The sequence below is a fragment of the Palaemon carinicauda genome, chromosome 14 (genome assembly GCF_036898095.1).
Source record: "Palaemon carinicauda isolate YSFRI2023 chromosome 14, ASM3689809v2, whole genome shotgun sequence".
NCBI classification, from domain to species: Eukaryota; Metazoa; Arthropoda; class Malacostraca; order Decapoda; family Palaemonidae; genus Palaemon; species Palaemon carinicauda.
This window is the reverse complement of record NC_090738.1, coordinates 54,474,405-54,488,702: the sequence shown is the minus strand read 5'-3', so window position 1 is coordinate 54,488,702 and position 14,298 is coordinate 54,474,405.

Here is a 14,298-nt window from a genome sequence, read left to right as displayed (position 1 = left end):
CAGATATTTTCTTTCAAGAATGAAAATGGAAATATTATCACAATAGAGATGGAGTGATAAAAAAGTTCTGAGGATTTCTATACAATGCTATTCAACAGAGATATAAGAAATAACTTTGCCAATAGAGATAATGGAACACTTCGCCCAGTACCAAGCGTAACAGTAGGAGAAGTAAAAAACACATAGAAAGGCATGAAATGAGGTAAAGCTGGAAGAGAAGATGGCCTAACAACCGATTTAATGATAGATGTAGGAAATTTCATAGTAATAAAACTGACTGAACTTTACACACAATTTCTGCAAGAATATTCTATACCTACAGCTTGGAAAAACGATATAATTATACTAATTTAGAAAAATGGAGACACAACAGACCTGATATTATCGCCTAATAAGTTAATCTTAGTAATATCTAAGCTATTTACAAAGGTCATATTTGGCGGAATAGAAAGACAGCTAAACTCAACCAAGAAAGCAGCAAGCTTTAGAAGCGGGTATTCAACAATTGACAATATCCATGTAATTATATATGGAATTTATAGCTTATGAGAAAGCTTTTCATTTTGTGAAAACTTCAGCAGTAATGAAAGCCCTTCAAATGTGGTAGGAAGCAAACAGAACAAACCCCACACCCTTGCAAATATCTTACTGCCAAATATATGTACAAGGCAAAATTTCACCTTACATTACCAACAAACGAACTCTTCGACCGAGGGGAAAATAACCCTTACCATTATCCTTAACACAGTATTTCTTACAGCATAATTACCGCTACAGACAAGAGCACTTTTTACTATTATCCTTAAATCTATATTTCTCCTAATCTAACCAACAATAAAAACAACAAAAGAATGACAGCCAAATACAAAAATAACAATAAATATACATATGTATAGGTGTATGTATCTACAGTATATACATAAACACCAACACACATGTGTTATTTATAATAAACGGCGATGTGAATGCAACTAAACTTTATTAAACAGACATTGAGCTGACATACCAAGACTTGCGAGCAAGAAAGTAAAATTCGAATAAAATAAAGCGTGAGCTAGAATGCTGACACAGGTTGGTCTATCATCAGTGCAGGGAAGAGCAAGTTATAAGACAATAAAGTAAAATTGCTACAGCGTACGAGCGTATATGAAACATATGCGATACATGGCTCCCCCCTTGAAAGTGAAACGTCCTGCTCTAAAGAGGTGCACTTTCGTCAGGACCTCTGGCAGGAGAAACGCAGGTTTTAGGCATTAAATGGAGACCCCGTGTTCTTTGCCACAAATGTTAATTAAGGAAAGGGCTTGTGTAAGGGGGCAAGAGCAGTGGCTTGCTGGTGGTATAGAGTAGATCTTCCCACGACGTGACATAGGATCTGCGGATTATTGGAGGAGGTTGTAAATGCTAAAAAATTCGGCACGGATGACAAATGGGTTGCCATACACCATTTTAGCTGCTGAGACATCCAAGGCATGTTTATTAGTGGTTCTTAGTGGTTTCCAAGGGACATGTTGAAGGGCGTAATTGTATTCAGGTGCAGCGGAGAGATGTCGGCATTGACAGGCAAACCAGGCATCGGACTGTCAAGTGAAGGCATGCACTGATGTGCACACTATATCATATTAAATGCTGAGATAACTGACTATACGATATCTGTGATATCGATATTTTAGCCAGTTCTTACTTAGATGTCACACGGAATGGTCATCCGACCAAACCATCTATACTCCTGTGATGGAGATGTTAATAACTGTTTTTAAAGGAATAAACTATTTTAAAGTTAACTTACCTAGACTTACTCGAAGATGTAACATACCAAGTCTAATATACAACACATTGAAGATGACATTTGATGGGAACCCGAATGTGTGTTAATAACAGTATCACACCAATAAATGGTGGCAGCGGATAAAACTCTAAGAACCAGAGAAAGATCTTCAAGAAATCAACAGTAATGAATCTACAATTTTGACTAAGTATCTACGTCCACCGAAGAAATGAAAACATTTAATACCAACAAATAAATGTTATACAAACTGAGGAACTGGATCTTCAATCAACATCCTAAGAAAACCAAGGACTGACATTCAACGTTTACTAAACATTGAAGAAACATATCCAGGAAGCACTACATTCAACGGAAATCGGACCGAAAACATTCACCCAAACATCAATAAGAAGAAACAATCCAGTGAGAGAGAGAGGAAATGACGACATCACCCTACGCCCATATAAACCGAAGCTAAGTACATTTCTTTATTCATTTCAGTTTTAGACAGTGAAGTGTAGTTATCACGAGTCAATCGCCCATTATTGCTGGGATGAGTTGTTTGTTAATCTTCATTTTTCCTTTCATGAAAGGAAACTGTATTCAACTTCGAATTCTCATCAAGAATTTTTTTTTCTCTCTCTGTGCTAATTCCGTTGTCTTTCAGAAGTTCTCGGGAAATATCTTTATATTTGTATCATTGTATTGGGGGATTGTGTTATGATCTTTGTTTGAATAGTATTTATGCGTTTACGCAGTGGACGTCTGTATTCATATAGAGATTTTGATAGAATTACAAGGAATCGAAGAGATAAAAAACAAGTTGAAGTCAAAATGACACCTCCAAGCAGCCCGAGTAACCCCACCCCCGGCCCGAGTAACCCCATCCCGGCTCCGATTGTTACCTTAGTTAATGCCCGATCAGCTATCTTTCCTTTTCAAGGTCGGGTCAACGGCTTCTTACCTCAGAATGTTGAGTCATGGATTTCTTCCGTCGACGCCCATTTAAATGCTAAACAAATTATAGACCCATTTTTACAATTACAAGAAGCTAAAAGTTTTATAGACTTTTCTAAAGGAGATGCGAGTGCGTATTTGAGGGGAGTTTCGTTTCAAAAAGCAGTTACATGGGATGATTTCAAAGTTAGGCTACAGGCGGTCTATGGCGGTGAGGAAGCCTTGGATGTAGTTTTAACATTAAGAAATACACTTAATCAAGCCACTATGACTCGGCTTAATGTTATTGAAAGAGCAGCTCTCATAGCCAATAGGCTAAATGAGTATCAAGATATTTTAGGTAATTCCACTTGGGTTACTAGAGATAACATCTTCGTGAAAGATTTCTTACGATTAATGTATTTAACTTGTATGACACTTACGTTGCCTGAAGCTTTAGTGCGTTGTTTTGATAAAAAGTTAATGCCAGCAAGTACGGAATTGTATGTATATAAACAGATAAAGAAGCATATGTCTAAGTGTCCTGATCTTGATCCCGTGTTTACACAAGTCTTTGCAAAGAATGAAACTAAGCTACAAGTAAACGTAGTTCATAATAGTCAAGTTGCAGGAATGACGTATTATAATTGCAAACATCAAGGTCACTTGATTGCAGACTGCAGAACGAGATTCTGTTCGTTACATAATAGTTCTACTCATTCATATAGTCAGTGCTACTCACGTAAGACACAATAGAATCCTAGAAATACACAGTCAATTCCACAGTCAGTTCCATATGGAAGTAAAAAGAAAAATCCTCAGTTCAATAAAAAGAAACAGCCAAACGTCAATGTAGTTCAAAATCAGAAACAAATAAATAGTTCTTTGAATAACGCTGATCCTTGGTCGTCAAACCAGAACTCGCAAGGTCAGACTAATTTTCAGAATGTGCAGAGCAAAGCAAATACCACATAATTAACTCCAGTGGGGAAGAGAGTGATGTTGGGTCAAGGTCATTCATATCAACATCAGTAGTATTGAATAATCCATTTAATATTTTATCAGATCATTGTGAGGCAATAGATTTTCCTATGAAACACACGGCCGAATTAAATAAATCAGTACATGCTCTCGTAGATTTGCAACGAATTCATACAATAATAAGCCAAAATGAGTTACGACCAACATTATATGCTGTAAATTTAGAACACAGATCATTTACATAATTTTTTGACTCTGGTAGTCCACGTAATATCATGGATTTGAGGACACGTCATTTGTTGTTTTCGAGCTTCCCTATAGAAAAATCCGGAGTAAGGCTCTCGGTTATAGGAAATAATGAATTAAATGTAATAGGCGTAACTCATGTTCAGTTCAAGGTCGGTAAGCGCACGTTTGCCGATACATTTGTTGTTGTACAAAACATTGATATGTATCCAGCTGTAATTATAGGATACCCATCTATGGGCAATCAAAACATTATCTTAGCCTCTGCCAAGCACGGCGTGTATATCAAAGGAAAATTCTATAAGTCTTCTAATACCTTAAAATCAGTTTTGGATAAAAAGGAGACGACAAATAAAACAGTGACGTACGTTGAAGAACCAATAACTTGTCTCACTAATGAAGAAATAATATACGCGACCCAACAGAATTCTCGTTCACCCGTAATATCATCTTGCACACAATCTATCAAGCCGAACGTAACTTCGAATTTAATAGTGCAAATAAAGAAAACGTTACCGGGATCTGAAATATTAATCCTTTCCAACACTCTGAAAACTAACGGATTGTCCATCACACAAGCTATTTATACAGTAGGCTCACATCAACAATGTAATATTGAAGTCTGTAATCATTTAAATACCACTTTAGTAATTCACAGAAATCAACATATCTTGGATGCAGAAGTTTATAAACATTGTATTCTTACCGTTGCTGAAATCAATCACGCTCAATCAGTTGCGGATGAATCCCTTTTGCAATCTATTAAAAATAAAATCAATAAAGACATTCAAAAAGAAGAAATTCAGCAGAATTTTTTTGGACTTTTAACTGAGTATCATGATTTTTTTTCCACTACGGATGGATCCTTAGGAAAAACAGATGTGATCGAGCATCAAATAAGGTTAAAGGACAAGCAGAAAATTATCTATGTACCCTCGTACAGACTCCCTATGAAATTCCAGAATGAAATAAATGATAAAGTAGGTAACATGCTAGAAGAAGGAGTCATTAGGAAATCGAACAGCCCTTAAATTCTTCATTAATAGTTGTACCGAAAAAAGATCGAACATGGCGTATCTGCGTAGATTTCCGTCGCCTAAATGAGGAGACGATCCCTGATTGATTCCCAGTGCCATGTACTGACGATATTTTATCTTTGTTAGGTCAGAATAAATATTTTACCAGTTTGGACTTACTTGAAGGCTTTCACCAGATATCATTAGAAGAAAATAGTATCCCATACACAGCCTTCAGCACAGCCAGGGAACATTATGAAATTTTACGGATGCCCTTTGGTTTACGTTGTGCTCCCATAACATTTACAAGAATGATTAACATAGTGTTTGGAGAGTTTCTAGGGGATATATTGCATGCCTATATGGACGACCTTGTAATCTTTTCCAATACCTTAGAAGAACATCTACGTAAATTAGAACTAGTACTACAGAGACTAAGACAACATAACTTAAGGGTAAAGATTAGTAAGTGTGAATTTTTCAAAACAGAATTAGTCTATTTGGGTTTTACGGTGTCAAGCCAAGGTCTTAAAGTAGTCCATGATAAGGTGTCGGCTATCCGTAACTTTCCGATACCTACTAATGTCAAGGGAATACAGCAATTTCTGTGGTGTAGTGGATATTACAGGCTTTTTATACGCAATTATACAATAATAGCCGCTCCCCTAACTGATATTGCTTCAGCAATATGAAAAACAATTTTTCCCGATAGCTTTTTATTTTCAAAAACTGAGAACTTCCGAAAGTAAGTATGCAGTAATAGACAAGGAAGGGCTAGCTATTGTTAATTCACTAGTGCATTTTAAGTTCATAATATACGGTTATCCCGTTAAGGTTCTTACTGATCATAAACCACTAACCGACTTCTTTAAAGGCTTCAGCTACAGCCCCAAACAAACTCGGTGGCATTTGATCATTCAAGACTTTAGCGCGAGAATCGGGTATTTACCAGGGAAAGCAAATATCATTGCTGATGCATTATCACGCAACCCCGTGTCATCTTGTACGGAGCCTTTAGCTGAATTAATAGATATATCAACATCCATACCTATTGTTAAAACGATATCTGTACAAGAAGATCTGGGCTGGAGTGCTGAATTATTACAGACTGAGCAAAGAAAAGATCAGAAATTAGAAAACAATATAAATGCTTTGAAAGGCAATCATAAGGAAATGGAATATATAAAGTATATGCAGCAGAATTATATAATCAAAGACAATATTCTGTGTAGATCCGTGACAAGGAAAACTCGCAATACACCACATGTGACTAACGACCAGGTAGTGGTACCAATCTCACTTATATCCACTGTCCTAAAGTGGTTGCATCCAAACACATTGCATGGACACCCGGGGTTCTCATTAATGTCACAGAAAGCCAAATCATTGATTTATTGGCGTACGATGCTTACAGATATAAAAAAACACATAGCTAATTGTCGCACTTGTCAGGAAAATAAAGGGCACACGAAAACACCTGTCAGCCTAGGGGCTTATCCCGTGCCCAATCAACCCTTCAAAAGGATACATTTAGATTTATTAACAGGATTTTATGAGTCAGACAGAGGAAAAAAGCACCTCTTAGTAATTGTATATGCTTTGACTCGATATACAGAACTAATAGCGCTTAAAACTAGAACTGCGATTGAATGCGCTAGGAAGTTTTACGAGTGTTACATTTGTAAACATGGAATTCCACACATGATAATTTCAGACTCGGGTGGAGAATTTAATAATCACTTTCTTACCTCATTGCGTGAATTCTAGCATAAAGAAAATCAATACTATGATTCTTCACCCAGAGTCAAATGGGCTAGTGGAAAGAGCGAATAGGAAGGTTTTAAACATATTAAGAGTAACACTAGGGGGATCAGACCCCAACTGGGATATTGCAATACATGCGGTACTGAGTACTCTGAATCATTCATATCATATATCAATTAAAATGTCACCGCACGAGGCATTGTATGGTACCCCAGTTAGAACGCCTTTCCATGTATCAACGCCTACAACTAATTTATCAATTCCTTTAAAAGAATGTATAAATGCAAGCAAAAGTCGTTTTGATATCCTTCGAAAAAATTTAGAAGAATCACAAATCATAATGAAAAGGAATCATGATAAAATAGCGAAGCCAACTGAAACATATACCGTGGGTGATAATGTATACATACAGGTAAATGTACGTAGAGGACTCAATTATAAACTAACACCTAAGTTTGAAGGCCCATTTAACATTTTGGAAACATTAACGGCCAATATGTTTAGAGTTCAAAACATATCCCAACCCACTGATGAGAGAATCGTACCATTAGCTCACATAAGAAATTAAAATAAGAGGGAAAGAAGTGAGGGAAAAATTTTTATTTTTGTTTTGTTTTTGTGAACCGTATATGTTAAAAGTTTTTTCTTCTTAATACAGGAGTAATTTCATATATTTTTCTCGTTACAGGTTTCCAAGATAAAGTTTTTATTGTTAGGAGTGATATTGTTCGCTCAGACATTTTTCTCGTGTGGGATGAGCTCTAAAACTAAAAGCATAGATTTTAAATATGGCACTATAGTAGAAAGACAAGAAGACGTTTTCATTACATCAAGTAACGTAGTTGTTGAAGTACGTATGCAAGCAATTTTTCTCCCAGAGAATAACGTCACTTGCTTAAAGAGCGCCAATTCAAGGTTTGCTGTTTCATTAAATGAAATGCATAGAAGACACTTTCCTTTTAATACAGAGAGTTCGCTTGCATCGACACTAAAAGTTGCAGAGATGCTATCTGACGACTTGCAAAATAAGACTTAAGAGGCAGAATCTTTGGCTTGTGACCTTTTGATGTGGACAGTAAGACACGATAACCTTGAAAAACGTGACCCGTTTATTTTTGCTGCACTAAACATCTTTGGTTCTATTGCAAGTTTAGGCTTAGGGATTTCCAATCGTCTTAAGATTAGCAATCAAAATAAGAAAATTGAGTTTTTGACTCATGAAAATGAATTGATTATGTCAGAGCTAAGGAATCAGTTAGCTTCAATCAATCAAATTATGAGTTTGGTGAACGAAGATTCTTGTAATATCAGTCAGATTATGGAAGTAAAAGATTTGTTGGCAACGTTAACGTATTATGATTCAAAAATAGATCATATACGTAATAGAATTGCACATTTCATTGAGAAATTAAAAGACTATGTGGAAGCTATCACGTTAGCGACTAAAGGTGTACTGTCGCTGCATTTGTTGCCAATAAGAGACTTAACGTTAATTGTAGAGAACGGACGGGAGAAATTAGGTTATGTTCCTTTGTTAGACGCACATAGGTTAGAATTTTATTATAGCCTAATTACAGTAAGCGTTGAAAATCACAGTATTATGATTACAATTCCCTTTGATTCTTCCGATGCCTGGTAATCTTACAGGATATCACCATTTCTGACTTTCATGACGAATCACTCAAATCCAGTAATATCCAGTTTGATAGGACACATATTGATTTCCCCAGACAAGGAAACATATACTGTCATTAAAGACTTAAATCAATTAACTCACTGTTCAGACGCAATGATTAAAAAAATATGTACAGCTGACTCCTTTGAATTCCATAAAAACTCAATGGATTCATGGGAGTTAGGTATAGGGCTAGACGGTGCTCTCCCCCATACACATTAAAATTGTCTGAAAAAGCTTTATCCCTTTGACGATAATAAGTTCAATTGCAGACTGAACAACGGCTCGTGGATACGATACGACAAGGCCGGCTTCAATGTATCATACCCGGACGGATCCACGTCCTATTCCCAAATCTTCGTGCAGCAGATGGTTGTATCGGGACATCCCCAAATTACACGGTCCGTGGAATCAAGACTATCATCAGAGAACGGGCCTACTTTGCGAACTTCACTTGGTCGACTACAATTCCATCTTTACCTCTCCCATACAATGCACGTGTGGCTAAGCGGTTGATGAAATTAACCGAGATGGACCACCCGACACCGACTTATGCAGACCGTCATTTCTACGTGTTACTAGCAGCAATCAGCGTTACGGTGATGATATTTAACGCCGTTAACATCCTTGTTTAGCGTAGGTTAAGGAAGAATAAATTGGAGCTCAAACAGAACGTTTTGCCATGTCCAGACAAAACTCCTTATTTATTTCAATTTAAAGCCGTTTGAAACTGGCCACTTCATTCGCTCAAAGGAGTAAAAATTGTCTTGGAAAAGTGTTGTGCACGAAAAGCAGTTAGTACGCTAGTAATATGTAGTTAAAGAGACTATAGAACATTTGCATTTTAAAAACATTTTAAAAAACATTTAAAAAATAAATCATTTTTTGGACACCTAATAAAATATATAAGCCCTAAATGTTAAAATAAAGAATCTATGGGCATCTCATAAAATATATAAGCCCTATATATATATATATATATATATATATATATATATATATATATATATATATATATATATATATATATATATATATATATATATGTACGAAACCGTGGTACGTGTACGTACTAGGAATTCGTGTTTGTGCACTAAAATTATATCTTTATCAAGGTAACAAATATTTTTTATTAGTTACCGTATTATAATAATCTAAATTTTTGACAAAGGTAATAACTATTCTTTAACATGTTACCAAATCATATGTATATCAGTATTTTTTTTTTGTTGGTACCATATAATCGTTTACTAGCAATGTACCATATATATGATTTGTATTTATCATGCATTTTTTTCCTTTATTTGACAATGTCTGTTAAGTATGCATTTTTTTAATGTGCCTATTTGAACATTCATCCTTAACCATTTGCTTATGGCTAAAGTTAAAATATATATATATATATATATATATATATATATATATATATATATATATATATATATATATATATATATATATATATATATATATATATATATATATATATCCAGTCACACTCCTAGTAAACATATTTTGACGTATTGTTAAATTTTCAAAAATTGAAAGTAGCTGACCGAGCTAATGTAATATAGGAAAAATTACATGTTTAAATACATGACCTAAGAGGTCAATATGGAAGAGGAGCGAGTGTGAGAAATGCCATAGTCATGTCATAACCAGGATGCTAATGCCAAACCTCAGCAATGTAAAATTTTTATGAAGAATAAACACAAATACGAATCGTGAGAAAGAGTTGTGTCGCCACCGGATGCAGGTGTCTTCCTATATTAATGATTAGTTTACAGTATGTGTTTAAATGTTGAGATAACTGACTATACGATATTTGTGATATCGATATTTTAGCCAGTTCTTACTTAGATGTCATACGGAATGGTCATCCGACCAAACCATCTATACTCCTGTGATGGAGATGTTAATAACTGTTTTTAAAGGAATAAACTCTTTTAAAGTTAACTTACCTAGACTTACTTGAAGATGTAACATACCAAGTCTAATATACAACACATTGAAGATGACATTTGATGGGAACCCGAATGTGTGTTAATAACAGTATCACACCGATATATGTATATATATATATATATATATATATATATATATATATATATATATATATATATATATATATATATATATATATCGCGTGTGTTTACCAACACTTCCGCAAGAAAAGTCACAAAAAACACTTAATTAATCAATCACTTAGCCAACTGTCTTTATTGGCACAACACACTAAATGGGAAACAGAAGTGTGTATTCATATGCCACAACGGCCTTAGCTCTTCGGGGTCATGGTGTCAAGATCATCATCATTATCATCATCATCATCATCATAATAATCATCATCATCAATCGAATTACACAGGTCAGGTCATCAACGGTTGAGCAATCCAATAGAGCTGTCTAACACAATCAATTACAGGCCAGGTCATCAACAGTCAATTACACCAACAAAAAATCTCTCATAAAGGAGGAATTACGGCTCAAAATGTAAATCAACACTTCCACGCTGGTAAAGAAAAAAATAATAGTAATCCAGCATTCACACTACTGCCTCTTGCTACAGTCAAATCAAAATAAGCATTTACCCAAGACATGCACCACTGTCCTAACCTATCTAAAACATAAACAAACAATCTCATTTATTCCTACAGTCATTCTTACAACAAACAATCGATACACTAACTACCTTTCGCCCACTGACTCTCTCTCTCTCTCTCTCTCTCTCTCTCTCTCACTCTCTCTCTCTCTCTCTCTCTCTCTCTCTCTCTGGATTTGGCAAACAAAAAATAAATAAAAATAAAAACAAAAATTAATCCTCCACATTCCTCCCCCATTATTTTGCCAAATCCCTCTTACACAACACTTACCTAATTCTGTTCATAACTCAGTCGCAGTCGGGAACAGGACCTCTGCTCCGAGTAACTGGGCCTGCATATAAACTTTCTCGTTCACTTCTTCCATATCGCTATCATTCAATGTCATATTCTGATTCTCAACTGTACTCCTATCATCTAATATATCATGCACTATCCCATCTACCTCACTATCATCTGGCCCTAAAATCTCACTTATTTCCGTCAGCAATTCATCCATTTCATCAAAACCCTTTTCTACTTTAATAAAAAATCATTCATACTACTTATCATTCTCCTATCTCTCATTCTCGCATTTGTCATACTTTCTTTTACATCATATGAGGAAAAGTCACACACCCTATTGGTTTCATTCACTCTCAGCCATGATTCATCTGTATTAACACATTTATCTAACATACTCACCTGTACATTTACACCCTTGTTATGCATATTCTGATTCCTACCTATACCTATAAATTTCCTTTGCACTTTCTCCTCACTTAAACATTTTAAACGCCTCTTTTTCCCATATTCAACTAACACTAACTGTTTATTTTCCAACCCTAACTTCTCATGCATACTAGGTTCATACTTACTTATTTCCAACCAATTATTCATCCCATTCTCACGAACATTGATTCTATTCCCTCCACAAATAGAAGAGAATTCACCCAGCTGAACCCTTTTACTAACTAGTTTATATAGCTTATATAACATATCTTTCCCTTCAATACTTTGTTCCACAGCTAAACCTTCAGACAACCTTTCAGAATTATGATCACTCTCATTATCTTCCATCTTACCATGCATTCTCGACATCGCATCTGCTCTTACTTTTTTACTTCCCGGTACATATTCTAACCTGAAATCAAATTCATTCAAATCCTCCATTGTCCTAGCAACCCTTGCATTCACACACTCTTTCCTAATCTTATACACTAGGGCTGATGGTCAGTACGCACAATAAATTTTACACCATACAAAAATACTTTCAATGCTTTCACACAAAATCTTATTGCAGCCAATTCCCTGTCAATCATCGAATACTTCCGCTCAGCTTTATTAAATGCTTTACTAACATACGCTATTAATCTCAACTGCTCTTCTCCATTTGCTTCTTGCATTTGAACTAAACAACCACCTATACTAACCTTACTTGCATCCGTATACAACTCTAGCATATTCGCATTCTCACTATAGTCTGGAAATGCCAAAGAGACGTCTTTCGTGGCCTCTTCTGTCAACCTTTCAAACGTGTCTATCATCTGATCATCCCATTTTAACTTTATATTATTCCTCTTACCAGTCGGAGGCTTCCCTTCACCCGAACAATCTCTAACAAACTTGCGACCAAACTCAACCAAACATAGAAAACCTCGCAACTCGCGCACAGTCTGGGGACGTGGAAATTCTCTCACCTTATTCACAAACTTATCACTCTTCCTCCTTATACCTGATTCACTCACCACATGCCCAAGAAATTCCACCTCCCTGGCCAACCATGCACACTTCTCAAGCTTAACTTTCACACCTACTTCTACTAACCATCTCAACACTGCCTCAAGCAACTGCACGTGTTCCTCAACAGTCTCACTCGCTATCAAAATGTCATCTATAAACACAGTCACCTTCTGTCAATCAAACCCAGCCAAAACAAAATTCATCGCCCTTTGGAAGGCAGCAGGCGCATTAGCAAGACTAAAACTCAACCTTTTAAATTGAAAATGACAGCTGCTACTCGAAAATGCGGCAATGTGCCTGCTCCCCTCTACCAGAGGCATCTGGTAATATCCCCGAACTAAATCTAATTTGATAAAAACTTTCATTCCATGCATCCTATAAACACAATCAGACACCACATTTACAGGACTACTCCTACATCCACTCGCTATATGCCCAGTCATACCACATCGATAACCTTTTACCCCTTTCTCTTTCTTGCACTCGCTAATTTGATGCCCTACCTCACCACATCATTGAACCTTTCACACCGAGGTACCTCTCTCATAAACATAGTCTTACACATATCACGTTCATTCTCACTGCTATCATCACTGCTACCTTCTTCTTGTTTCCTACTTCCTTGCTAGAATATAAAGAATCTAATTCCACACACCTATCCTTGATTATACTCTTCCTAGCCGTTTTCTTACTCACCACTTTCACCCATTCACGATCATCCTTGCTCTCCTCCTGACACTTTTTCTTCTCTTTCTTCACATCACTTTTACCTTTCCTTTCATCCTTCCTCTCACCTTTCTGTTCATCCTTACTATACCTAGTCCCTTTAACTTCACTATCACTATTACTATCATTATCACTTCCTTTCCCATTATCACTTACTTAACCCTTCTCTTCCACTATCAACCAATTACCTGAAGCAGAAGCCACTCCTCCGACTGCACCTCCACCCATGAACGTTTTCATCATCCCTATTACTTTCCCAATCATAGCTTCTGTTCGATTCTCCATTCGTTCTTCATTCTCTCGCATCCTAATCTCGATACCCTCTTCCACTCTCTCTACAGTTCCCTGAATTTCCCTCAGCTTCCTTTGCATCTCCTCATTCTCACAACTCAACCTGACATTCTCTAATAACAACAACAACACTAATTTCTTAGCCAACCGCAATTCCTCCCTTAATAGTATGTTCTGCTCTTTCATTTTTTTTTTCAATCTTAAGTCTAAATTCTTATCAGTCCTTCGTCTAGGAGTCCAGCTATCAATCCCACCTCGGCAGTCCCTGTTCGGGCGCCAAAATAATATGGCGGGATGTCGCAATAACAACCTCCACACCCTTGATCACACTAGCTGATAAATGTCTCCTCTGCACAAACTTTCCTCTTACATTATCATAAACTGGACTCTTGAACTGAAGGGAAACAAAAACAAAACATAACATTAAAACTATATTTCTTAAAACTAAAACAATTACTTAATACTAAAAAAACATTCAAATAGCCAAAAAAAAAATATATCAATCACAAAACCTTAATGCTACGCACAGACAGCCAAATCACCATAACCTAAATCTTTAAAACAAAATAACAT